Source organism: Pleurodeles waltl, chromosome 2_1 (genome assembly GCF_031143425.1).
Source record: "Pleurodeles waltl isolate 20211129_DDA chromosome 2_1, aPleWal1.hap1.20221129, whole genome shotgun sequence".
NCBI lineage: Eukaryota > Metazoa > Chordata > Amphibia > Caudata > Salamandridae > Pleurodeles > Pleurodeles waltl.
The window spans coordinates 637,774,807-637,801,348 of NC_090438.1; the positions used below are offsets into that span (position 1 = coordinate 637,774,807).

The 26,542-nt window shown below is 42.2% G+C and overlaps 1 protein-coding gene across 6 annotated transcripts in view; it reads right to left on the reverse strand.

Moving 5' to 3' along the window:
- The window catches only part of COA1 (cytochrome c oxidase assembly factor 1), a 452,132-nt gene that overhangs the window by 279,725 nt on the left and 145,865 nt on the right, over positions 1-26,542 (reverse strand). For 2 of the 6 annotated variants that reach the window (XM_069216050.1, XM_069216073.1), the window contains one exon: positions 19,383-19,463. The exons of the other annotated variants lie outside the window; for them this stretch is intronic. The gene's annotated coding sequence lies outside the window, so the exon portion shown is untranslated. The remainder of the gene's footprint in view (positions 1-19,382; positions 19,464-26,542) is intronic. 6 annotated transcript variants of the gene reach the window in all.

Consider the following 26,542-nt stretch of genomic DNA (forward strand, 5'->3'; position numbering starts at 1 on the left):
TCATCTGGATTTTATCCCCAAACCAATGGGCAGACCGAACGTCTTAACCAGAGACTTGAGCAATATCTACGTTGTTTTTGTAACTACACTCAGAGCAACTGGAGCACTTACCTTCCCATTGCAGAGTTTTCTTACAATAAAATACCATCCAGAGTGCCTCTAAAGTCACTCCTTTTTTCTGCTTATATGGATTCCATTCCACATCTTTTCCTACTACTACCAAGACCTCCTCTACACTTCCTGCTATCACCTCTCTTTCCAAGAGACTACATAGAATCCAACGGCTTATTCGATCTAATCCACTAGTCACTAAAAGATATATGAAAAGACTGGCCGATAAGAAAGGAAGTGAGGCTCCAGCTTATCATGAAGTACAAGGAATATGTGACTCTTGTATATTCCGGAACCATCGCCAGTATCTTATTCATTGGAAAGGCTATCCTCTTAGTGAATGTTCTTGGGGAGAAGCCTCTTCTGTTCATGCCCCTCTTTTGATTTGTCAGTTTTTTCGGCTGTTTCAGCACAAACCCGGGGCTCTGGTGGGACCTACTATCACTTGGGACGCGGCCGCAGGACGTGCCGCGCCCCTGCCATTCTATATTTTCATCGAGGCCCCAAATTGGACATGGGCCTCGACAAGTTACGGGTACAACGTGCCCCTGCTAGTTCTTGCCTCCCTCTGCTCACACCTCACCCCCACTTACCTTCTGCTTCTTTTTTCTTTCTTCTTTTCTGTTTTCCTTGTTTCTTTCTGTATTTATGCCCTTCTTTAGTTGCCATGATCCTTTCTCCTTCGCAGCATGCCTTCCTTCTCCCTGCATGCCTTTGGAACCTTATTTAACATGGTGACTTTTCTATAGGTTTCTATGCTTTATTCCCAACCCAATATGGTGTATTTTACTTCCTGCTGGTCACTTCATGTTCTTTGGGTATATGGGTCCTGTTCTCTTTGTGCTGCAACACTTCCTTTGGGTGGTGATCTTCGTTCCTGTTTCTTCTGCGTCCGCTATATTTTTTCTGAGCCTGTTCCAGCTTTTTTCATTGTCATTTTGTCTTGTGTACAGATTTACTTTTTGTTTTTGTTCCAGGAGGTCCTGCTTGAGGTTTTTTCCCTTTTTGTTTTTTTTTGCCTCTGGGACTCCTTCTGGAGGGCGCGGACTACCTTTGGCGTTCCCTCCGTCAGCAGCACTGTAGCTACCAGAAAGGGTCACCCCTACTTGGGTCAGGGCAGAAACTATAGGAACTGAGACCTCGCTGCATTTCCAGTGGGCCACAGACAGACTTGCCTAAGGAGTTGCTCCCCTTGTGTGAAATTGGCACAAAAAAAAAAAAATCCCTGGTGCCTAGTGGTTTCTGCTCCCCCTTGGAGGCAGATCGGCCCAATAAAAATAGGCCGATCTGATCACCAGGGGGCAGAAAGGCCTAAAATAAATGTCCCTGCAGCCTGGATCACGTGCTGCAGGGAAAGCCGGAACGCTTTGTGTTTTGATTACACCTCACCACTTTCACTTTATTTTCTGGACGTCCTGAGTGTGCGTATCTCACTGTTTACTTTTGCTGTTTGGATTTTTTACCGGCTTGCTCTCCCGGTTTGCCACCACCCCTCTTGGGCCGACCTGAGTTTGGAATGAGCACTTTTGTTTGATATATATATGTATATATATATATATATATATATATATATATATATATACACACACACACACACACAAACACACAGAGAATATGACATGTTTACAATTAAAAAACAGGACAAAAATATTAACGTCCAAAATAACTATACAACCGTATTACCATATTTAACTGAATATAATATGTTACAGTGATGTAATCAATGTAAAAATATATATATTTTTTTTTAAAACAGAAGTTTGAAAAATAATATAATAGAAAAACAAATTATTAGAAAAAATAAAAGCATACAATATTAACTAGCAATTTAAAAATAATTACTATATAAACTATTTAACAAATATTACATAAAGTATGTACTTTGCAATAGTTTCATTTAGAATTCCCACGTCATCCTAATAAATAGCAGGGATAGTGTTGGACTCCCTAGGGGGTAGATTTACTATTCCCACTCTAGTCAAGCAACAATAGGGAAGGTGTTAAACTCCAGAGGTGTTAAATTTAGTATTCCCAATCCAGTCCAAGCAACAGTAAGTAAAGTGTTGGATTTTGGAGGGACCGCAATTAGCATTCGAACCCTTTATCATTATATACAATACATGCAAACAGCTAATATTAGAAATATTAAAATAAAAATATTTAAATAATTTAAATCAAATCCGTTTCCCTATCTACAAAAATTAAACAGGACACACAAAGAAATACCTTGAATAATCCTAACAAAATAACTAACCTAAAAATAACTGTAAAATACAATAAACGTAAAAACACATTTTACAAACAATATGAAAAACACTTACAACACTAATAAATAAAAAATAAGTACGTAATATGTCCACAATTGAAAAAGATACAAATAATTACAAATTATTCAATTGAATAATATTTAAAAAATAATAAAAAATGATACAATTACAACAATGTTGCACTATATTCCCCTACAAAACCAACATCCCATTACTAAAGCATACATTAATTACAAGAGTATTATCAAATGAATGGACTGTAAAAAATATATATATATATTTTTTTTTAAAGTACATATATAAGAATAAATGACAATTAAAAATTAATTACCAGCAATATAAAGCTATTTATAACTGAATTACCTTCCCACCCTATTCCCCCTACAAACCCAACAACTACTAAAAACAACATAGTTAACAAAAAAATTTAATGTAAATGTACATTAAAATAACAAATTAAAACAAAATGCGTAACATAACTAATAAGCAATAACCATTGTACATAAAATATTTAATTCACAATAAAAAATTAGCAATAAAATAAATGTATTATAATTTAATTTACTTCCCACCTTATTCTTAAACAAACCCAACAACTAGTTACTACACTAAGAATTATTAATTTAATTGCAAAAAAATAAACATTTTAAATTACAAACTATAGTTTATAAAATAAGAGGCAGCCCCTTGATTTGATTTTGGGCATCAATTACAAATCATTTGAAAATCGATTTAAAAAAAAAAAAATTTTACTAAACCCCCCGCCCTCCACCCCAGTAAGAAAATCCTCTAGTAATGTTAGTAATGTAATGTATTTACAGAATTGATCTATCTAAACCCACTTTAATTATTTACCCGAAATGGGTCCAAATCTGGCACTCACTTGCATCCGCTTTGAGATTTCCCCAATCCCTTCAGGAATAGCTTGTTTAGCAGTAAAATATAGAAATAATTTCATGCCAGGGTTGTAATTTGGCGGTCGGACCACCTGGAGTGCAGCGGTCCGACTGGCCTTGGAACACCACACTCGTAATGAGGCCCTAAGTCAGTGCAAGTTCTTGTTTTGCAATTAGTAGTTCTCAGACATGATTTTGGAAACATTCATGCTTCCATCCACCCTGACAATGCCAATGGTGAACTTCATGCACCATGAATGAAAGGCAAATGTTTTGTACAGCTGAAGAACGAGATAACTTTTGAGATGGTTATATCTAAAATAAAATATCAAAAAAGAGCACAACAAGGCTCTGTGGAGAAAGTAAGCTGTATTCCTCTTTACCATAAACGCTATCACTTTAAAGACAGCTGAAAGCAAAATAAACACCTAACTCCCTCAAACACACAGCTTGACCTTTGACCTCAGTCTTTGAATGCCCAGCAAACGTGAAGAGATAAGAACAAGATGTACAGGCCTGCTTATTACAGAAAACAAGTGTTTGTGAAAGAATACTGTAAACAAGGCTTTGGCATGGGGAGGTACAAACTTGAGCTGGGAAGCATAAAGCAAATAAAGCCAGCAAATGGAAAGTCAGAAAACGTGAATTACACACCATAAAGCCAATGGCAAGCAATGGGAAGAATGCATTTACAGGTCAACTTTCTGAAACTCCCCAAGATGTATTTCGCATATCACACAGCTGCACTGTCTGGCAGGCTGCAACCTGAAAAGGACTTCTGTGAGCCCCTTGAAGCGCTGACAAGAAGGGCAGAGCAGGTAGCTGATGAGCCACAATAACAAGGACAGTGGGGCAGAGCAGTAGTAGGCACTACTGTGAGCCCGGTGAATTTGTAACAAAAAGTGCAGGGCTTAGCAGAAATTCACAGATTAGAGTGAATGTATTTGCTTGTCCGAGGCTGACCCTTCCAGATGCACAATGAGGCAATAAACAGTCAAAATGCTATCTCTTACACTGCTTGACAAGCCTCATGCCCTAAGGTAACTATAACTCGCTCCCATGTCATGCACAGATGTTTAAAAAAAAATAATACTGTAAATATTACATTAATATAATTAATGATGTTATCATGAGTGCTGTAATTTGTGTGGTAATTAGCAGTGCATGGCAAGAGTGAAAGTTATAGTTACATTAGTCCACGAGTTATAGTTACTTGACATAACTAACTATAACAGGTGAATTTCTATGGTTTTGTAAGTTTAAAATATGAGCCTAACTTTAAAGTCACTGTAACCTTTGGTTTTTTAAGTGAATGTCTATCTTATTTTAAATTCTATTTCCTAACTATAACGTCCCTGTAACCTTTGTTTTTTTTCAGTTGAATTCCATGTGGAATTTTTTAGGTAATTTTCATTACTATACATTAATCCAACCACTGCAGCGCAAGGCCTTTGGCTGTGCATGGCGGCGGTTGGTCGCAGGCCCTGGGGCCAACCTCCTAAAACAGGGAGGTGATGGTCCCCAGGGCTGCGGGGGCCTGAGAATTAAGTAGGTGATTTATGTGGGTCCAACCTGGGAATCTCAACTGGTTATTTGAATTATAATGTTTACCCTTTCTACGTAGATTGAAGATGCTTTCCAAATACTGAAACAAGTTTATATATATCTACTTGGCAGTCACTAACCTGAAACAGTTCCAGACACCCTTTATAAATGGCATAGGTAAATGTACACTATAATAGATCTTATGGGCAAAACACAAAAAGTTATATCACTACGGGATTCAAAAATACTGGAACAAGGTGGTTGATGCTTAGCGACGCACATCTGAAACCAAGAAACAAAAAACAACAAACACAATAGTATGTCGTCAGCAAGTCCTGTGGCGGGTGCCAGCCTGGTGCAGAGAAACCCAACCACCGAGGGTTCCAAGGTGCACACACACAGAGGTGGATGGCGACAACCACCTCTGTCGAGCGCTGTAGGTTACAAAATCTAAGAAAAGAGCAAACCGGGGCACTCCAAACAAAGAGAGTCCAAAAGTCGGGTGACTTAGTGTGGAAAAGTTTAATCCTCAGTAATTGGTCGTTGAATCATAGTTCAAAATTGTTTGAATCCACATATGAGAAAGTATATAGCAGGTTACAATAACAAACTGACTCCTCAGAATGAACAGGCATAGATGAGCAACAAAACAGCCAACACGTGTTTCGTCCTCTCGGACTTTTTCAAGGCTCTAGGTATACTTTTTAGGTAAAGAATGGCTGATGGTGTTCAGTTAGATATCCACACGATGAAATAGACCTGACAAAAGTAAAAGGATCCAAAGTACTGTAACTGTGTTCCTTCCAAATCAATACCAGGTGTTCCTTATGCGTAGTGACTTCAAAATCCAAAATGCATGCCCCCCAGTACGGGACATGCAAACAAACGAAAAAGTCTAAATAGACCCTGTCTGTTTCTAACCGTAGAGTTCGGGAAGCAAATAACAAAGGCGTATGTGCTTGCCACTGCAGCGTCTGATACCGCTGCCGTTTCATATGGTGAAACGGCAGCGGTATCAGACGCTGCAGTGGCAAGCACATACGCCTTTGTTATTTGCTTTCATATGGTGAAACGGCAGCGGTATCAGACGCTGCAGTGGCAAGCACATACGCCTTTGTTATTTGCTTCCCGAACTCTACGGTTAGAAACAGACAGGGTCTATTTAGACTTTTTCGTTTGTTTGCATGTCCCGTACTGGGGGGCATGCATTTTGGATTTTGAAGTCACTACGCATAAGGAACACCTGGTATTGATTTGGAAGGAACACAGTTACAGTACTTTGGATCCTTTTACTTTTGTCAGGTCTATTTCATCGTGTGGATATCTAACTGAACACCATCAGCCATTCTTTACCTAAAAAGTATACCTAGAGCCTTGAAAAAGTCCGAGAGGACGAAACACGTGTTGGCTGTTTTGTTGCTCATCTATGCCTGTTCATTCTGAGGAGTCAGTTTGTTATTGTAACCTGCTATATACTTTCTCATATGTGGATTCAAACAATTTTGAACTATGATTCAACGACCAATTACTGAGGATTAAACTTTTCCACACTAAGTCACCCGACTTTTGGACTCTCTTTGTTTGGAGTGCCCCGGTTTGCTCTTTTCTGGGATTCAAAAATACTAAGTGACTCTAAGTTAAATATAATCCTAATAATACTGTAAAAAATTAAGTATAGCTAACTGGGAAACCATATATGGCCATCCTTAACACTACAGTGTATATAACTGGGTCTTCATATAGGTCTTTATTAACGCTAAAGGAGAATGCCCAAGATTCTGATTGTTAGAACCCATCGTCTCCAAACCCATTAATGCACAATTGCTAAGAAGCCAAAAAGAAGGTTCTCAACAAATATGAAAAGGGATATCTAGTGCAGAGAAAGAAACAATTATGTTCTATATGGCCTGTTCTGCAACTGCAACAATCACCAACAAAAGGCAATTTAGAATGTTTGTTTGGTCATGTCAGCTGAGGTTTAGAGGTCTATTGTGACATTATTGTACAGAAGGCCAATTTAGGATTACCAAACTCTCTTTGTAAATTATTCCCCAAAGATGCACATGTTGAGCTATTCCTGAAGTGATTGGGGAAATCTCAAAGTGGATGCAAGTGAGTGCCAGATTTGGACCAATTTCGGGTAAATAATTAAAGTGGGTTAAGATAGATCAATTCTGTAAATACATTACTTAATCTTTCAAAGTAAGGGGAACTGGAATTGTATTTTCTGTATTTTACCACAAAACAACATGCAGGTATTTAAGTAAAAATAGTACTTTTGCCTTGACCTTTAGAACAACAACATGACTGTCTTGGGTTTATTAGCCTGCTATATGTGTTTGTTAAAATGAACTAGGCTGCTACGTAGCAGACCTGTATAGATTGAAGCAAAGTAATATGCTCAAGTGCTTGGAGTCCGGAATGTACTACTCCGTCAGTAGTTCATACAGCAGTTTTAGATTGCATACACAGAGTGCACAAGTGATTACTGGTACAAGAGGTGTGACCTTAATCTTGCATCATTCCATGCAGGTGATTTAGGATAGTCACTGCTGACATGGTTTCTACCACCATTGCAGAATCAAATTACACATCAGGAGTCCAGGCTTAAGGCTGTCCAAGTAGAACCAAAATCAGCATCGCACTTGTGTTTCTTGCACCATGCGTTGGATGCTTTTCAAGATATCATATCGACACTGCATTGTACAATTGTGTTGTGCTGTATGTTTCTCAGTATGGAAATACAATGACATTCTGCTTGGTGTTATACTACATACTTTTGCACAGCTCGACGTTTTCCACTACGAATCTAATGTTAACGCAGTGAATACAAAATAGTGTGTAATAGAAAGTACCTCTGTGATACAACCACAGGATAGCTGCATTTTGAGGGAGAATATGTGGGGGATATGGCATATGTAGCCTTGCTTACAATACAGTGCATGATCAGGATAATTTGGCATAACTCTTCTTATAATGATCATGTAGGCCATCTGTGCTAACTTATGTGTGCTGTGCCTCTCCCTGGATAGCTTGGTCTTGGTGGAAGGTTATGGTGTGCTAGTATGTGGAGTGTTTCTGTGGCACCTGAAGCAAGATACCGAACTGTGAATGTATGTCTAGTGCCCCATCTGCATCCGCCAAGTCATCAGAGGGCATGTCACTGCTGGCCTGTATTTGTGTCATACTGAGACTGGGAGAACGTAGTGCCTTTCTCGACGGTTGAGAAATATTTTGGGACCTATCCTACCCTCGTTATCAAATACAAATGTTTGTGTGACCCCCGTGGTGTGTAAAGCTTCTCTCCCTCACCTCGTGTTGCTCTCACTTGGCCGTATTCCCCCCCCCCATGTCTTCTGTGCTTCTTCCTTGCATGGTTTTTTGCCTCCCCGAACAGCGCCACGTGCCTCTCTCTAGCCCTTGTGCTTCTCTTTTCCCGTCATGCTCCACGTCCCTCTATCACCAGTGTTGCTTCCTCCTGCTCTCAGTATTTCTCCCCACACCTGCGCCTTCTTTGTTGCTTCTGCTCTCTGCACTGTGTTGCGTCTAGCCTCTGTGTTGCTTAGTCCCTCCTCACCATATTGCTTCCTTCCCATCACATGCCCCCATGTTACTTCACTCTACCGAGATGTGTTTTTTTATTTACTGAACAAAATCAGATTGTTAAATAAAAAACAAATATATATATAATTTTTGTGTGCGCCTAATAAATGAGGCGTGTCGGTGTTTTCTTTTGTTTGCTCTTTAACCATTCTGCACAGCATCTAAGGTGCTGTGCAGCAACACTGAAACCCAGTGGCAAAGGCAAAAGGTCCAAAAAACAAGACCTATTGGCTTTGCCAATACTGATCATCAAAGGTGTTCCTGCTCTATTGTTATGGGATTGTGATTTTATAGATGAGCTCTATTTAAATAAATTAGTATGGATGTAGTTCCACTTGTTGGGATGTCACTTGTGCGTCAGCTGGCTTGTGAACAGGTATCTCAAGGATGTATGTCCGTGGCTCTGCTTCTGTGCATGGGGCATGTGTACACTAATGGGTTGGAGGCCTGTTACTTTGTTACACAGACATGGAGGGCGCGTCCTTCACTTTTGCACTTTTGTAACAAACCCAGTACAACATGTTTGTGAATTTCTCCCATTCTACTTAGTTTCAGCAGCACACACGTTGAGGTCTAGCATAGATAACTGATTTAATAGGAAATGCATTTGGCCTCTAAAATGGCATCATCCATTCAGGACCAGCTGTTTTGGTCAAATGCCAGGCGTAAAGTCACTTATGTAAAAGAAGGCTGTAGAGTGTTGGCCAACACAGTTCATGCAGTGGAACCACACTTGCAGTAAATTAGATATTGACCAGTGTTGCCAAAGCTAACTTAATCACTGGATCAAATACTCCTTCCTGGAGGAGCCAAGTAAATCCCTTCTTCTCACTGGTAATATTTTATGAGTGACTTGCTCATTATGTGTTAAAGACTAAGGTATGATAACAGTGAGTTGAGCACACGCTCCTGAGAATTGTGTTTGACAGACAGGTCAGATGTAGGAATCTCAGCAGCAGGGACAGCTCAGGCTTTTATTCTGAAAACACTGATAAACTGTATACAACCGAATTGAAAAATAATGACACTTTTTTTAGTACAGCTGTATGAAATTGTAATTATAATGCATGCCATTGTGTAGGAATAACCAAACATCCACTGCCTGTATATAACCAGTACACCCTTCCTTCGTCGTTAAGCTCTTTATTTGACCTTCCTTTTGGAGAAAAAAATATCAGTGCTACTAGATCTAGTACCGAAGAACTGCAAACATCAGAGGGTCGGCATTTTTGTGGTTTTCCTGGCATCATTTCTTATCTGTTGCACTCTGGCAAAGAGAAAGGGTGCGCCATTCAGATCTTTGATGTGTGAAGGCACACTGTAAAGACAAGTAGCAACAACATTTATATAGTGCAGTGGTAACGCCTATTTACTGCTGCACCTTTCATGCCAGGTATACATAGTGTGTCTGAGAACCACATGCTACACCCCTGAACTTTTATGTCTTTGTACGAGATGGCAGAACCCAAATGCAAACGTATTACTCAAGAACTCATAAAGTGATTTATTAAGCTTTTATCATTTCACTTCGACGCATTATAAAACTATTGTCCAAAAAACACAAACCCTAGTCTTAAGGCGTGTTCACAGCAGATGAGAATATAAAATACACAGAGACAGTGGCATTTGTATTTAACTTAAAAATTTATTTTCTAAGGCAGTTAAAAAGGGATTCGCCCATTTATACAATAATAACGCGTTTAATTGTGTCTCTGGTGCTGATTGCTAATGGAATTAGAAAGGCTTTTAAATCAATATATCCTAGGGGTGCAAAAAACGTACGAATGAATCTAGAAGGAGAAATTAAGCGATAGTATTACCACATGAAAGGGAGCTATGGGCTGGGCCTCTACCTTGCAGATGAAGTGTTAAGTCCTTGCAGGAATCAGGACACAGGTACGTTGATCCAAAGCTTTCATTACAATTGCAAGGGTAACAGACCACCAGCTGCCCCAGCCCACGTCCAACTGCCAGTTCCTTTATCTCCTCACCCCTCTAGAATTCCATTACATCTCCAAGATTCCAGCACTCATAGTTCCAAACCCATGATTCCACCCATTATTCAAACCCATACAAACAAGAATATAGCAGAAAGGGTCCCATATTCTGCTTCATAGTAAAGCCTTATATAAGGGCACATGCCCTTATACAAGGTCTAGATAAACAACTATCACCCACTCGGATGGCTCATCACATATGTAGGCTCTTAATTGACATAATCAGCAGACATAAACCTCAGGCTCATCAGGAATATTAGTGTACCAATGACAGCCAACATAAAATCTTTTTCACATCAGATTCTAGAACAATGACGGTAAGCCTGTCAGTGGTAACCAGTTGGATAGAACACTCTTTGAATGATGACTGAAGTGTCTTAGTTACATTTTAGCACCTTGCTTGGGCACACTTATTTTAGCTTAGGCCTAGGGCCAGTGCCCTTTACCTAGTTACAGGTTTCATTTCATGTATTCATTTTAGCATGGCTTGCTTTTAGCTGTAATGTTTTATTCTTCTAATAAGCTGCTATTCTGTGAAAGTGTTGTTATTAGATCCTTTACACAACATTTCATGCTGTGCCTCTGCTTAAGGCTGCACTTGATAGTTTATCTAGTATTACCACCACAAGAGTGCGGATCCAGACTTTGATACTTAGATGCATTACCATGTTAGGCATGTACTTAGAACACAAAACATTTTGTTATAAAAACATCACAGAGGTCAAAGAAAGCTAGAGAGGTCATTCCAGCCAGTGGAGCCTTCCTATGTTGTCTACCACTGCATCACAACTCTGCTGAGCTCAGTCCTATCTCTATAGCCAACTGCTTGTGTGAGATGTACACAAAGGAGAGAAAAGCGCAGGATATGCCAGCCACGACTTCCCTGAGGAGTCAGTGTAAAGTTTTATAGCCTGCTAGGAATCACTTTTACTTCCTAGGTTCGGGTGAGGTGCTGCTTGCTAGCCGAAATGATAAGGCTCACACTCTCCAACCCGTGAGGGAATGACTCAGTCACCCACACATGGTGGTGCTACCGCCTGAAAACCAGCAGTCTTGCTCCCATGGTAAGAGTCCTACGAAATGGCACCACCAATGTTGGTAGGCCCTCATTTTACAGTCTCCTGAACATCTCTCTCTCTCGCACATGCTAAAGGTACCCTAATTACCTTATACAGTGACATTCGTGGTGTTAGGGAAAATCTTGCTCAGCTAAACAGGTAGTACGTATCTTGGGATGCAGGAGGTAGTTTAAGCTTGAACCTCAAAAGGATTCCACCTTTGGTGTTCCCAACTCTGATCCCTATCTTTTAATATGGCTAACACACAACTAGTAAATATCCAAGAAAACTGTAGACAACGAGTCACACGGTTTCTTTTAGATAATGAGGGTGGGGATGTTACATTCATAGTGGAGGCACACAACGTGCACAGAAAATAAATACTCTACTCATGGGTCACCTTTCCTGCATTCAACACACTCAAATACATTTCACACATACAGAATACTGGATGTATTACAACAATACAGAGCATACCAATACTTAGAGATGTCTCTAACTTATCAAGAATACCATTAGTCGTTCAATGGTGCTCTCCCACATGCAATACAACCAGTTAGGTTAGGGCTCTTAAGCAATGATGGACCTCAATGGTCCAGTTAATATTTAATGGATATGATTTCAGACACATCCTGTACTGGAGCTGACTGAATTCACATTTCTCCAAACACATTCCTAAAATTGCTGCATCAAAGGAACATAATCTCCACATACAATCAACAACAACATTGACATGTACGTATAGTGTATGTGTGTAGTCATAAGTGATCTATGTGTGTAGTCATAAATGATCTTTATTACTCAAGGATGTGAATGTATGACTGTATTTATGTATGAAGTGTAAATTTCAAACCTAGCTACGAGGCAACTGAAAAATGTACTAGAGGGGTGATACAGTGAAATCTACAGATAAGCAGGGCCTTAAAGGGTGCTAATGGTGAGAGAAGTGATTAGATGCAGGGAGAGGTGGTGGAAACAGAGAAGAGAGATGGGTTTGTGTATGGGAGGCAAGGCATGTGTTTTGCTAGTATGCAGCTGGCAGAGATGAGTATTGAGGTAGGGGGTTCTCATACCATGTGAGAAGACAAAGGTAGAAACCAATTTGGGTGCCTGGGTTATCTGGTGATAACTTGCCTAGGGGAAATAGAAAAAGAGTAGTGTCAGTTGGGAGTTTGTTGATAGAGGGGGGCAGTAGATGTCATCATCTGGAATGTTGTCATGGACTGGTCACTGAGAAGGCTTGTTGAATCACCTTCTTGATTGCCCAAGCAAATGTGACTCCTACCAGTAGCCATGGTTCAACCTTGCACTCAACACATACTACAGGTGAAAGGTGTCAGATGTCTCCTTGAGAGGATACCCAATAGGAGGAAAAACACAAAGGATAACAATATCTCCTTTGCAATGTTGTTGCGCGTGAATGGAGATGAATAATAATATAAGATGAATAGCAATGCACCAAGCTACCTCTGGCAAGAAAAAGCCAGAAGAAATCCGGCAGAGTTTCCAGAATAAAAAGTGATGGGTAGAAAATATGTGATCAACGTGACGAAAAATAAAGAAACAAATACACTGTGCCCCAGTCATCACCTGCTGATGCTTCCTTTAAAGATAACCGAAGCATGAAGTGGCATCACAGGAAAAACCTTTTTTCCATCTTCAATTGGGATAAGGTTAGCTGGATACACCACCATCCTTGAAAGACCAGTTATAAGGCTTGACCATTTCTACTTCTTGAAACTCAAGGCACCAGCAACAAACAATTGAGATTCTGTATTGTCCTGCCTGTAGGAGGCTGGCCTGGATTGTAGTGGGTACCTAAGGTACCTACACCTTATACCAGGTCCAGTTATCCCTTATTAGTGAAATGTAGGCAATGTTCTAGCAGCTTAGGCTGTCTAGAGGTAGCTGTAGCAGAGCAGCTCAGGCTGAACTGGGAGACATGCAAAGCTCCTGCAATACCACGATAATTACACAGTAGTTCTACACAATAAAAGACAATACACAGTGTTACCAAAAATAAAGGTACTTTATTTTAGTGACACAAGGCCAAAGATATCTTAGAGACAATACTCTTTCTGGAGGTATGTATTTTACACAATATATACACACTAGAGACCAAAATCAGGTAAGTAAATAGTCACAGAATAGTGAAAACAGTAGAAAATACCATAGAATGCAATAGGCCTAGGGGCAACACAAACCTATATACTAAGAAAGTGGAATGCAAATCACGTATTCCCCCCCTAGGCAAGTGTAGTGTATAGAGGGGTGCTGAGAGTGTAAGAAAACACCAAAGGTAAGTAATGTACCCCAGCCCAGAGCCCAGGAAAGTAGGAGTAAAGTACTGCAAGTTTCCTCAGGACACACTACAAGTCGTGATAAGAGATATTGCAAGAACCAAGCAAGGCTGCAATCAACAACTGGTGGATTCCTGGTCCTGACGACCTGTTAAGAGAGGAGACCAAGTCCAGAAGTCGCAGAAGATTCCAGGAAGGACAGGAGCCCCTGCCAACCTAGAAGATGGTGCGAAAGTGGATTCTCCGGTTAAAAGAAGTGTACAGAAGAGCACCAAAGAAGATGGCTGCAGATTCCTGCGTGGTGCAGGAAATGTCCCACGTTGAGCTGTTGGATGCAGCTGTATGCGTTGCTGGATTCCGCCAACAAGCCTTGGTTCCTGCAAGTTCGTGGTTTGCATCAAAGTGGCGCTGCCTGGACCCAGGAGAGACCTAGGGATGTCAACTCGGACTGAGGAGACAGAGAGGGCTCTCAGCACTGGAGAGAGCCCACAGAAGACTAAGCAGCACCCACTGGAGTCCCAGGACACGGGGACAAGAAAGATGCAAAGTGCGGTCAACAAAAGAAGGTCCTACGCTACCAAAGAACAACTCTGCACGTTGTGCATTGCAGGATGGAATGCTGGGGACCTGGGCTACACTGTGCATGAAGAATTCTTGGAAGAAGTGCACAGAAGCCCAAGGAGCTGGAGATGATGTGGTGCACAGGGGTACTGTCACAACATGGGAAGGCAAGCTCTTACCTCCACCAAATTAGGACAGCTGGACCTTAGGACAGTCTGGGTCACGTCGGTCCACCACCTGTGTTCCAGGGAGCACACTCATTGTCAGCAAAGGAGTCCCAGAGAACCAGTTGTCATCACGGAAGGGTGCCTGCAGGAGCAGGGAACTGACTCAGTCACTTCACAGGAGATTCCTCTGGTTCTTCTCATGCCGGATGAAGACAGGGAGTCCTCAGAGCATGCACACCTTGGAAACTGTTGCGAATGCTGGCTGGAGCTGAAGTTGCAGGTCACAGGAGACGTCCTGGATACATTATTGCAGTGACAGCGGTTCCTTGAGTAGTCTGCAGTTGATACGACAGTCAGAAGCTGAAGCAGAGGATGCAGAGGATTTCTGGAGGAGTCTTTCAAGCTGAATCTGAAGAAACACACAGAGGAGAGACCCTAAATAGCCCTGAGAGGGGAATTAGCTACCTACCCAGAAGGGCCTCTGACGTCACCTGCTGGCACTGGCCACTCAGAGGTCTCCAGAGTGCCCCCCATCTTGGAATTCAAGATGGCTAACGCCAGGAACACACTGGAGGAGCTCTGGGCAACACCCCTGGGATGGTGATGGACAGGGAAGTGGTCACCCCCCTTTCCTTTGTCCAGTTTCAGGCCAGAGCAGGGACTGGGGGACCCTGAACCGGTGCACACTGGCTTATGCAAGGAGGGCACCATCTGTGCCATTCAAAGCATTTCCAGAGGCTCTGGGAGACCACCCCTCCCAAGCCTGTAACACCTATTTCCAAAGGGAACCAGTCTGTGAGGTGGCAGCAGCTTGGGCTGCAGGGAAACCTCAGAGAGCTGGTTTGGCAGTACTGGGGGTCCACGGGGGAGCCCCCAGGATGCATAGGAGTGCCCCCCCAATACCAGATTTGGGATGGGGGACAATTCCATGATCTTAGACACCTCATATGGCCATTTTCGGAGTTATCTTGTGAAGCTACATATATGTATTGACATATATGTAGTGCACATGTGTAATGGTATCCCCGGACTCACAAAGTCTGGGGATTTGGCCGTGGACAGCGTGGGGGCACCTTTGCTAGTGCAATGGTGCCCTCACACTTAGTAACTTTGCACCTAGCCTTCAGTAAATGAAGGTTAGACATGTAAGTGACTTATAAGTTACGTAAGTGCAGTGAAAATAGCTGTGAAATAGTGTGTGCACTATTTCACTCAGGCTGCAGTGGCAGTCCTGAAGAAAGGTTTGTCTGAGCTCCTTGTGGGTGGCAAAAGAAATGCTGCAGCCCATAATGATTTCCGGGAACCCCAATGCCCTCGGTACCTAGGTACCATATACTAGGGACTTATAAGGTCCAATTGGAATTGGAATATGAAGTCACTAAACTATAGTGACTAATTTGGTGAGTAGAGAGAGCATAAGCACTGGAGTTCTGGTTAGCAGAACTTCAGTGACACAGTTAAGCATACTGACAACACACACATTAGGCCACAAACTATGAGCACTGGGATCCTGGCTAGAAGGATCCCAGTGAAGCAGGCATAACACACTGACAAACAGGAAGAAATTGGGGTTAACGTGCCAAGAAAGATGGTACTTTCCTACACTGCCACCCTTCCCAGCTGACTACAATCCAGGGGACACCCCTCAGCATAACTGTTGGATAAAAAACATCAGTTTGGTCTTTGCAGCTGGAGCACTCAAGTATGCTCTGTCTGCTGTGTTCAACCACATGCAGCTCAACCAGGGACGTTTTAAGGCATGGGCAAAGTGGGTTCTATCCCAGTGCCCCAGCCTTTCAAGGGGGGGGGCTGATAGAGCCAGCTATGTTCTACAGAGTTTTGCCCTAATGACTTTTAATAATTCTTAAATAGATTGCTTTAAATATCGTTTTCCTTTAATTTATTTTTCAATGTGGGTGATGAGTGAGAGTCTATTACAGACATTTTTCAGAAAAATATGTGTTTATGTCTCATTCAACATCCATAAAAAAGTTGCTGTTAGAACAAAACAGGAACTCACATATGAGAAATGGGAGGGTGTCAAAGAGATTATTTCCAAAAATATCAGTGTGCTACCGCTGTTAGAATGTTGAAAACACGTCACTACCCCTGAATATTAGATGTAAACACTTTTAGAATTTGGACCAGTGTGCCTGTGCAGTCAGTAAGTAACCTGTCCAAAGAGGGCATGAAAGAGCTGAAATTGGATCCAGTGGCACAGCGAGCACAGGACCCACGTCTGGGCATACCCTTCCCACTAAGAGCAACTTTAGCAACAGTTGCCCTAAGTGGGAAGGATATGCCCAGACGTGGGTCCCTTGCTCACTGTGCCACTGGATTCAAGCTAGCCTGGCTGATGAAGGGTGATACCCTGAAACCGGTCCCAGGATGCTTGTTTCTGGTCCAGGGAGGACCTGGCTTGACAGTTCGGGCTGGACTGTTCCCATGAGGAGCAGGGTCAAGACTGATTTGCATATGGCTGGGTCCAAACTGGGGTGGTGTCAACATCAGGACAGTGCGCGCTCTATGGGCAACAAAAATGCAAAAACCCAGTCTTTATGCAAGAGCATAATTAATGCATTGTGTTTATATGCAGTATGTTAACCTTTTGCATTGCAGAGTTTAACCTTGAAAAACACTATTAATGATGTTTGCAATAACTGTTCATTTGCAAGGTATTTGCTGCAGGCTTACTGAGTGTTAGGGTGTGCTCCTCTTTCTAGGACCTTCTAGAAGCTTTCCCTGCACATGACTGGGTGTGGTTTGTGGTCTGGGCCAGACTCTATATGAGCGAGCCAGCCCAGCTCCACTTGCTCACTATTCAGAGGTCCCGGTGCAGAGCAGCAGCAACTTCCTGAGCTCCTGTTCCGGAGGCCTACCTTGATGTTCCAGGCCTGCCCCTCATTATATTGGTGATCCTTGAGCAGGGCAGTAAGGCGGAGGTCGGGCTGGGCCCCCGACCCTGTTCTCAAGTTTTGGGCCTACTTGTGAAACTTTCAGAGTGTGCGATCGTTTCATGGCATTTGCATATTCTTGTTCGAATCGGCAGTGTGAGTGATTCATTCCCAGCATGTAAACCTTGACGTTCAGATCGGCAACAGTGTGCACGATCATTTCATGGCATTTGCATATTCTTGTTCGAATTGGCAGTGTGCGCGATTCATTCCCAGCATGTGAACCTTGACGTTCAGATCGGCAGCAGTGTGCGCAATCATTTCATTGCATTTGCATATTCTTGTTCGAATCGGCAGAATGCGCGATTCATGCCTCTCATGTAAACCTTGGCATTCAGATCGGCAACAGTGTGCGCAATCATTTCATGGCGTTTGCATATTCTTGTTCGAATCAGCAGTGCGCGCGATTCATTCCCCGCATGTAAACCTTGACGTTCAGATCGGCAGCAGTGTGCGCGATCATTTCATGGCATTTGCATATTCTTGTTCGAATCGGCAGCATGCACGATTCATTACTCTCATGTAAACCTTGGCATTCAGATCGGCAACAGTGTGCGCAATCATTTCATGGCGTTTGCATATTCTTGTTCGAATCAGCAGTGCGCGTGATTCATTCCCAGCATGTAAACCTTGACGTTCAGATCAGCAACAGTGTGCGCGATCATTTCATGGCCTTCACATATTCTTGTTTGAATCGCCAACAATGTGTGCGATTCAACCCTGGCATAAAGTGCTTGGCTCTTAGTTTGACAATGTGCGCGATCATTGCATGGCATTGAAAACTTTGGTATGTTGTATTTGTTGAGGTGCACACATTTATCTCGAGCTTTTGGATTTTCTGTGAAGATGCTGAATTCAAAGTGCGACATTCTTTGTGCATATTAAGTTCCTGGTACAATTCCTAGTGTTTCCAGGGAATGTTTCAGATAGCCTTTTGTCCTCATGTAAAAATGCAATGTTTGTTCTGAAACATTATTCTAGAAGGTTCCTGTATTCTAGACAGTATGTGATATTTCATGAAAAGCTCATATGAAACATTGTATTAACCCATTCTTGATTTTTTCCAGGTACCTAGTTTTCTTGAGGTCTAGATATAGTCATTTCTTAGGTTATCCATGATTACAGTATAAGAACTCTTAGAACCATAGTCTATTGAAAGTCAATGTGATTATATCTTGACATTGTGTTGTTTAACCTCTTGCTTCCTACAGGTCTCCTTCTCAGCTTTTCCCTACCTAATCCCCTTTTCCCCCACTTGGACTCTCTCAGGCTCTGTGGTATTTCTATTGGAGCTTTGGAGCTGTCTGGTGGTGGACATGTTGGGAACGTGCGCAGGCCCCGAGGATCTGGTCTCCCTGACAGGTGGCATGGTGAGCAAAAGAATTATGGATTAAACCCAGATCTGTGACTGGGGGTGAGTGTTTGCATTGTTCAGCACTACGTCCATCATCCTTTTGTGTTGTTAAAGTTGCCCTAAGTGGGAAGGGTATGCCCAGATGTGGGTCCCTTGCTCACTGTGCCACTGAATTCAAGCTAGCCTGGCTGATGAAGGGTGATAACCTGAAACAGGTCCCAGGATGCTTGTTTCTGGTCCAGGGAGGACCTGGCTTGGCAGTTCGGGCTGGACTGTTCCCATGAGGAACAGGGTCAAGACTGATTTGCATATGGCTGGGTCCAAACTGGGGTGGCATGGTGAGCAAAAGAACGATGGATTAAACCCAGATCTGTGACTGGGGGTGAGTGTTTGTATTGTTCAGCACTCCGTCCATCATCCTTTTGTGTTGCTAATGCTCAAAACCAATCAACAAAAGGTAACGCACTCTTGAAAATACACAAAAAACAAAAAATGGAAAAAAATATCTTGTGTTAGGACAATTTACTTTGTCTCACTTGGAGTGATAGTCTACAGTAACTACTCCATACTTAACTGACACCTAGCGCCTTGACTGGCGTTAATACGTCAACAGCATTTTTCTCCCAAAGTTTCTTGCACAAAGGAAATGTCTGCAATAGAGAAATCATCACACACAAGAGACAGTCAATGGCACAATAATTACCAAGTGCCTCACTGGTACTTTACTTTTATGTTAATTTTCCTAGTGGGCCACGACTAGTTAGCTCTGACATCCTGCATGGTCATTCATGATGGCCATTACGAGTTATATTCAGCAACACAGCATGGACCCAGTAGAGGAATCAAACTTGTTTCTACAAAGAATGTCACCTCTAAGCACAACTCTTGAACTACATCTGCATAGGACTGCAACTCCCCATTCCAATACCCTTCATAGGGCAAACTCTGACTCTTCAGTGCATTTTCTTCCAGTATTATCCTCTACGTCCCATCCAACACACGTTTTTCCAACCAAACCTTCATTAAGAGCCACCCTAAGACAATCCTCACCCCAGTTCTTCCAACTCCCAAACTATGTCACCACTGGAAGGTGAGGTCTACATTTAAAAAAAAACAGCTCACCCTCCCATTTTCCATTTCAGAACATGTTTAAAATATACTTAAGTCATAAGCCAGCAGTGCCTGTCATTGAAATAAAAGAGTAACACTTTCACAAAAGACCCGATGGTTACTTCCTGTATTCAAATTTATATGTAAGAGAAAACTCTGTTGGGCAGGCTTAGCATGACTGTGAAACTGTAATGGGGCAGTAACAGTAATTAACTTGAGCTGGTGGTTGACGGTGGGGCCACTGGCACTCATTTTGTGGGACCAGCACTTATTTTTCCTCATCAGACATTTACCAAAGGCAAGAGAGAGAAAACACACAAGGGTGAGAAAAGGAGGGATAGAAAGACAGAAAAGCCGTCCCAAAGAAAGAAAGCAGGAACGTGCAGGAGTGAGATAAAGATACAAGGAGTGTCAGATAGTGGATTAAAGAGGCAGGAGGCAGATTTAAGACTACACTGCCATGGTGTTTGGCACGTAGACATTTAATAGCACTTGCCGCTGGCTTACATGCAGAGGTCTGGTCGCCGGCACTCATTCTTTTATAAATTTAGCATTGGATAGTAAAAGCTGATTTCTCATTACATTTTAGAGTTTATGTGGGACATAAGAGTGTTGGGGGTATTCTAATATTCCACTCAGTCAACTTCTACATAAAATACAACCCTTATCTTCTCCCACACTATGTGTATGAGTAATGTATGCATGGTTCGCAATTACAGTATGTAGACTTACATTATATGCATACATGTGTGTGCATATTGCATGGAACTTTTCATATCATGTACATTGTGCATGTTAAAAACTCATTGGGCATGTAAAAGTGGGCATCGCCGTTGCAAATGTCAATATCGTGGCAAAATCTTGGAATGCAAATGTGGTACGCCTCATAAAATAGTAAGTACTCTTCCGCTTTCTTGAATGCACGTAGTAAATACATATAGCAGCTTTTCACACAAATGAAACAGGATCAACTTGTGTGTAAAGTGGTGAAAGGTGCATAATCTGCTTCAATAATCAGAGATTGGATGTTGAAAGGGAACACTTGAAAGAAAATATAATTTAAATGAAAGGAAATAATATTTCTATTTAAAAAAATATATTTATTTCTATCAGTAGATGTCAGCAATGCATGAATTATGTACAGTAAGCAAATATAGGGTTAGTAAAATTAGTGTATGTCACCAATATAGGTGAAAGATATGCCCGCATACACTTTATGCAGTGAAAAGGTCACTTTTACATGCATATGAATTATTCAGACAATGTTTGCTTTACGTGTGTTATTCATTCTTGTTGAACCTTTGTGAGTCAGTCGCCCATGCTTCCAGGGCCGGGAATCAATGGATCACAGCTTCTGTTAGCTAGAAGTTTGCTAAATTATCAGTACTTTTAATACTATTAGATAAAGATCTAGGGCCTGTTTATGAGTGTGGCGGTCTGTACTGCTGCCTGTGTGGTGGTCTGATAATAACCCTGCTTGTCTGCTGCCAGCTCCACCAGGATCTTGGATTCCGGCAGTCCTGCGATGGCGGAGATCCTAATCCACCACTGCACTGCGGATTACAACCTTTTCATGTCAGTAACACCGCCATGAAAAAGCTGGCGGAGAATAGTACAAGGGGCCACAAGAAGGCCCTTGCACTGCCCATGCACTTGGCATGGGCAGTTCAGCCCGTCCCCCAATTTCCATTTCCTACCTATGTTGCTGATATGTACTCTTATCCTGTCCGTCTTCATGCTAGCTTTAAAGTTAAGCACCAGAAACCCAGTTTAAGGGTGAGTCATCAAACCAGTCCACACATCCATTTTGAAGACTCATACAATGTGAACACAGAAGAGCATTGCTGGCAACTCAGAAAAATGTGAAGGTCTTCAGAAAATCGTTAGTAACATATATGAATAGTATGCACATAGTGAAAGTAATTAAACTAACAAAACCAGTTTACTAGCTTGCTTTAATATTCTTCCTTTGCGATGGAGACTTGTGCCTAACATGCCTTTTTACTTCCTGAGGATCTAAAATTCTCCTCCTCCACTAAAAAGAGGAATACGGCTGTAGGAACTCAAGAAGTCCAGGAGCTACAGAACACCAAGTGTAGGTCAAAACATCCAGTGGTCGGATCAAAAGCAACACTTAAGTGCAGATGGCTGCCTTCTTGGTAGTGCAAAAATTGTCCTAGGGTTAAAAAGCACTGGTCTCAACGAGATACTGATTCTCTAGGTACCTAGACATCCAGCATCCTTTTTACGCCGGGCCAGAATAGAGTTGCAGGCCCTAAGTAATCAAGATAAGCATTCTTAGATAGAGGAAGGGTGTTACAACTGAAACCATCTCCACCGTCCAGTCAGACACAGGGGGTATCCGTTTGGTTTGAGCATTGTAAGATGAGGAATTAGGCAAGAAAAATAGCCGAAGGGAAAGAAGGAATATTCTATCTTGCACAACCGACCACCCACAAGACAGCCTGGGTCCAGAAGCATAAAAGAAGGTTAGGAGCACAGCTGAGATGGAATTACCCAGGCAACAGTGGGAAGCAGGCATGCTGCGGATCTGCAGAGCAACAGAGAGCCTTGAGAACATGGGGTGCAGAATACTGAAGTAAAACGGACAAGTTGAAGGCAGTGCTTGATCATGAATTGGAAAAAAGTACAAAAAAAATAAATTTTCTAAATCAATGGTAGATGATGACCAACATCCAGAAAAACCATTTGCCTATCAAATGTAAAAGTTGACCTCTTTCAGGCTGTCAGTAGCATAACATAAGCCCCAGCAGTGCAGGGGCCCCAGAGCTTCAAGGAGCCCCATCAACAAACGTGGTAGGTATTAGGCTGGGTTGGGGCCCCTCCCATGTATTTTTGCAGGGGTTCGGTGGACGGTCTCAAGTTTTGTTATGCCACTAGGCAAAGTCACAAAAAAGGACCAATCAAGAAAAGGAACCATAATGCAATTTCTGTCCCTTAAGTATTACATAAGAAAAAATGGGGCAAAACTGATCAGGTGTAACATTATATCCGAGAGAAAGGGGAACCTCAACTGAACTACAGAGTCAGTCACTAGTCAAGAATTATCTTCCAGGAGGAAAGTATCAGGACCTTGCAGGTTTTGATATTTGCTTGGTATAAGAGAATCTGATGCAGTAAAAAAAACAAATTGCAGAAAGATTTCAGACAGTAACATTACCAACTGGAGACCTGAAAAGGTGGGAATTTACTGCAGAATCAGAGACGTTATTCCTGCGGTCTCTGTACATCTGTGAACCTGGGGGATCTATATTAACTGTTCCACCTCAAGCCCTCAAACATTAAAGTAGCTCGAGGACTTCTTGAATGCTCAGAAACATTTGCATCTTAAAGTAAAAAGACATGAGAAAAAAACAGAAAAGAAATAAAGATTGTGAACAGGTGCATTTATAATGAACTAAAAAACTCAACTACACAACATTCATTATATTTCGGTTCAATAAAAAAGGCCACATATCCACTTAACTTTTAATTGTTTCAAATAAATAGTCTTAAGATCCATCATTATAACTTTAGGCTACACAACATCAGTAAGAAAGATTCGTTTCTGCTATCACGGTTGCTTCTCTTGTCTCTGTGACATGGGATACCTGTGATCTGCAACATGGAAGTAATGCTTGAATGTGTTGTCTAACCTAGAATGGGATTTGGTGGTCCATATTCTGATAACATCAATAGATTTGCTATGAGTCTCGTTCTGAGTGAGTGTTAAGCAGAAATGCAAGGCCTGGGGCAGTCTACGAACGGTGATAGCTGCCATAAGAACATGCTGATTTGTGGGGCTTTACGACCCCACCGCTCACTTTGAAGTCAGTGGTTTTACTTGGTTTTGCATGTCTGATGCCGCAAATTGTGCATCTAGGGAAGTGCTTAGAAAGGGCTATGGGAAAATGTGGCAGCGTGCCCTGGGTTCGACAGCTAGCTGTCCTTTTAGTAGAGACTAAGGGCCTGATTTAGGTCTTGGCAGAGGGGAATACTCTGTCACAAACGTGACTGATATCCCAACCGCCGTATTATGATCCTATGGAGAGCTGCCAAGACCTAAATCAGGCCCTAAATGTAACAAACAAAAACCCTGGACTTTTTCTTTCTTATTGGTGATAAGCATTTCTCTGGTCTGGTAAAATTGCTGAGCCCTGCTGTAGCCTGGCGGGTTCTTTAAAAGGTAATATGGAATGTCTTTGCAGTTTCTTTTCCACTGCCAAGATTACCTTTGAGGTCAGCATATCCTGCTTGCCAGGGGCTTATGAAATAGCCCCTTCCCATTTATTAAGGGTGCATATTTTCTTAGAAGTATAGATTAAATGCTTATGCCATACTAGAAGTCCTATTCTTTTCCACTGGGCGAAGGGGGTGGGGTGATATAGACTGCCTGCAGCAGTCCTTCCCACTACTTTCCTATGCTTGTTTATGTACGTATTTGTATATTTATAGAGAATGCTATTAACTGTTTTGTTTTTTTGCTAGGAACCAAGGTCCAGAGTCAAATTGAAAAGGACAGCATTAACATAAGAGCAGCACTAACAGAATACCAGCATTATCAGAAAAGATACATTTCTTCACATTAAGGAGAAGCCAAAGCGAAATACCGTCCCATAATATCTGCATCAGAACACAGAAGAGAGATGGGGCTTACTATTATGAGTGGAACTTTTAAAATCCGGCAGCTTGCCCTGAGGCTTGATTTGCAGCAGGTCTTTGTTAGACCTGATAGCCTTTGCTGTGGTCTTTCCTCAAACATTTTGCCTTGTCTTCTCATTTGTGTTGAAATATGTGTTGGTCTTAGGACTCTGTGCACTTTACTATTACTAAATAGGGCTACAGTTCTTCTGCTCCCTCCTTTAATCATAGTAAAAGGGACTTACACCCAATTGGTGCATTTATTTACTTATACACCCGAAGAAAAGTGGTTATACATGTACCCAGGGCCTGTAAATTAAATGGTACTAGTGGGCCTGCAGCACTTATTACACCACCCACTTAAATAGCACTTTAAAACATGTGCATATGTGCAGTTTTAAACTGTCAATTCAACTTGGCAAAATAAGCCTTTTGCGAAGCATATACCTTTCTTTTCAATGCATACACGTCACCCCTAAGGTAGACTCTAAACAGCCCATAGGGCAGGGGGTAGTGTATTTAAAAGTTGGACGTGTACTTTTACATGTCCTTGTAGTGAAAAACGAGAAAATTTTTTTTTTTACTAATGCATGGCCTACCTCTACCATAGGGTTACACTGGGTTACCCGATTACTTTTAATAAGTGCTTATTTTTGATTGGGAAAAGGTAGAAACATAAGGTTTGGTCTCAAATGAATTGTAGTTTAAAATCCTCTTTAATGGTATAGTCAGATTTCAAGTCAGAATTATAAAAATGCCCCTTTCAGAAAGTTGGCATTTTCTTGTCCCAGCCATTTGGTGCTGGTAGTCTGTGTCCTGGGTCACGTGACTGGGTGCAGTTGGGAGGTGGCATTTGTGTATTCATCCCAGACAGCAAGACAAATGGGACTAAATGTTGGCAGGATGGGCGGGGGAGCTGTTCCCAGCCTCGCATATTTAAAAGGGGCTCCATCCAGCACACACAAAGAGCTTGATGGCAGCCTTTTGTTACCCTAGACTCTTGGAGGCTTGACAGGGGAAGGTGCCAGAACCAGATGTAGAAAGGCCTAGAAGTTTCCCCCACTTTAAAGACTGGCATAGTGTATAAATATTGAACCCACAGACCAACATTTCAGTTTACTCCTGGACTTGTAGAAGAATTCAAAAGGACTACCTGGTACTCCAGAGGACTGCCCTGCTGCTTGAGGCATATCTTGTTTCTCAGACGACTGCCTTGCTGCTACCAGAGGATTAGCCTAATGCTTGAGACTTGCCTTGTTTTCCAGAGGACATCTCTGCTGCTGGAGGTCTGTCTTGTTCTTCAGAAGACTGCCAGCTGCTTGGGGCCTGCCTGGCTGCTTGAAGGAGAGAGGATCCTCCCCTTGATCCGAGGCTACCCAAGTGGCTCAGAGAGTCAGTTGGCTGACCTAATGTTCTAAACTACAGTGATACAACAAGCTCCAGAGCTGACTTGCTGCGCTGGACCTGCCTGGGCCTGCAACTGAACATGCCTGAGACCTGATGGCCTCTGCTAGAGTGAGTTACTGATCCTCAAGAGGCGTCTCCCCAGGCCCGGAGAACCTTGGCTGGCATGAGAGAGAACTCCTCCTTGCCGAACTGAAGGTTCCATCAAATCTGATGTGAAGCAAAGCAAAGCCGAGGACAGCCCTGCCACACAGCTGCAAGATTCATCAGGAGAGATGCTGAAAGCTTTATTAGATCCAACATCAAGCCACACAAACACTTGCCACATAGCTGTGAGCTTCATCAGAAATGACGCACAGCGATGCAAAGCCTTGCCGCAGAGCCTCCTCAAAACAGACGCTGGGCAATGCAAAGCCTCACAAAGCAATGCTGCGCAGACCTCGCACCAAGGTCATAAGGTACAAATCAGAGCAGGCTAAACTTGGTCCTGTGCCTGGCCTACACTCCATCATGGTCTGGGTGAATTTGTGACTTTGTCCCGGTCCAGCCCGAACAGATACTCTCAGTTGGCACT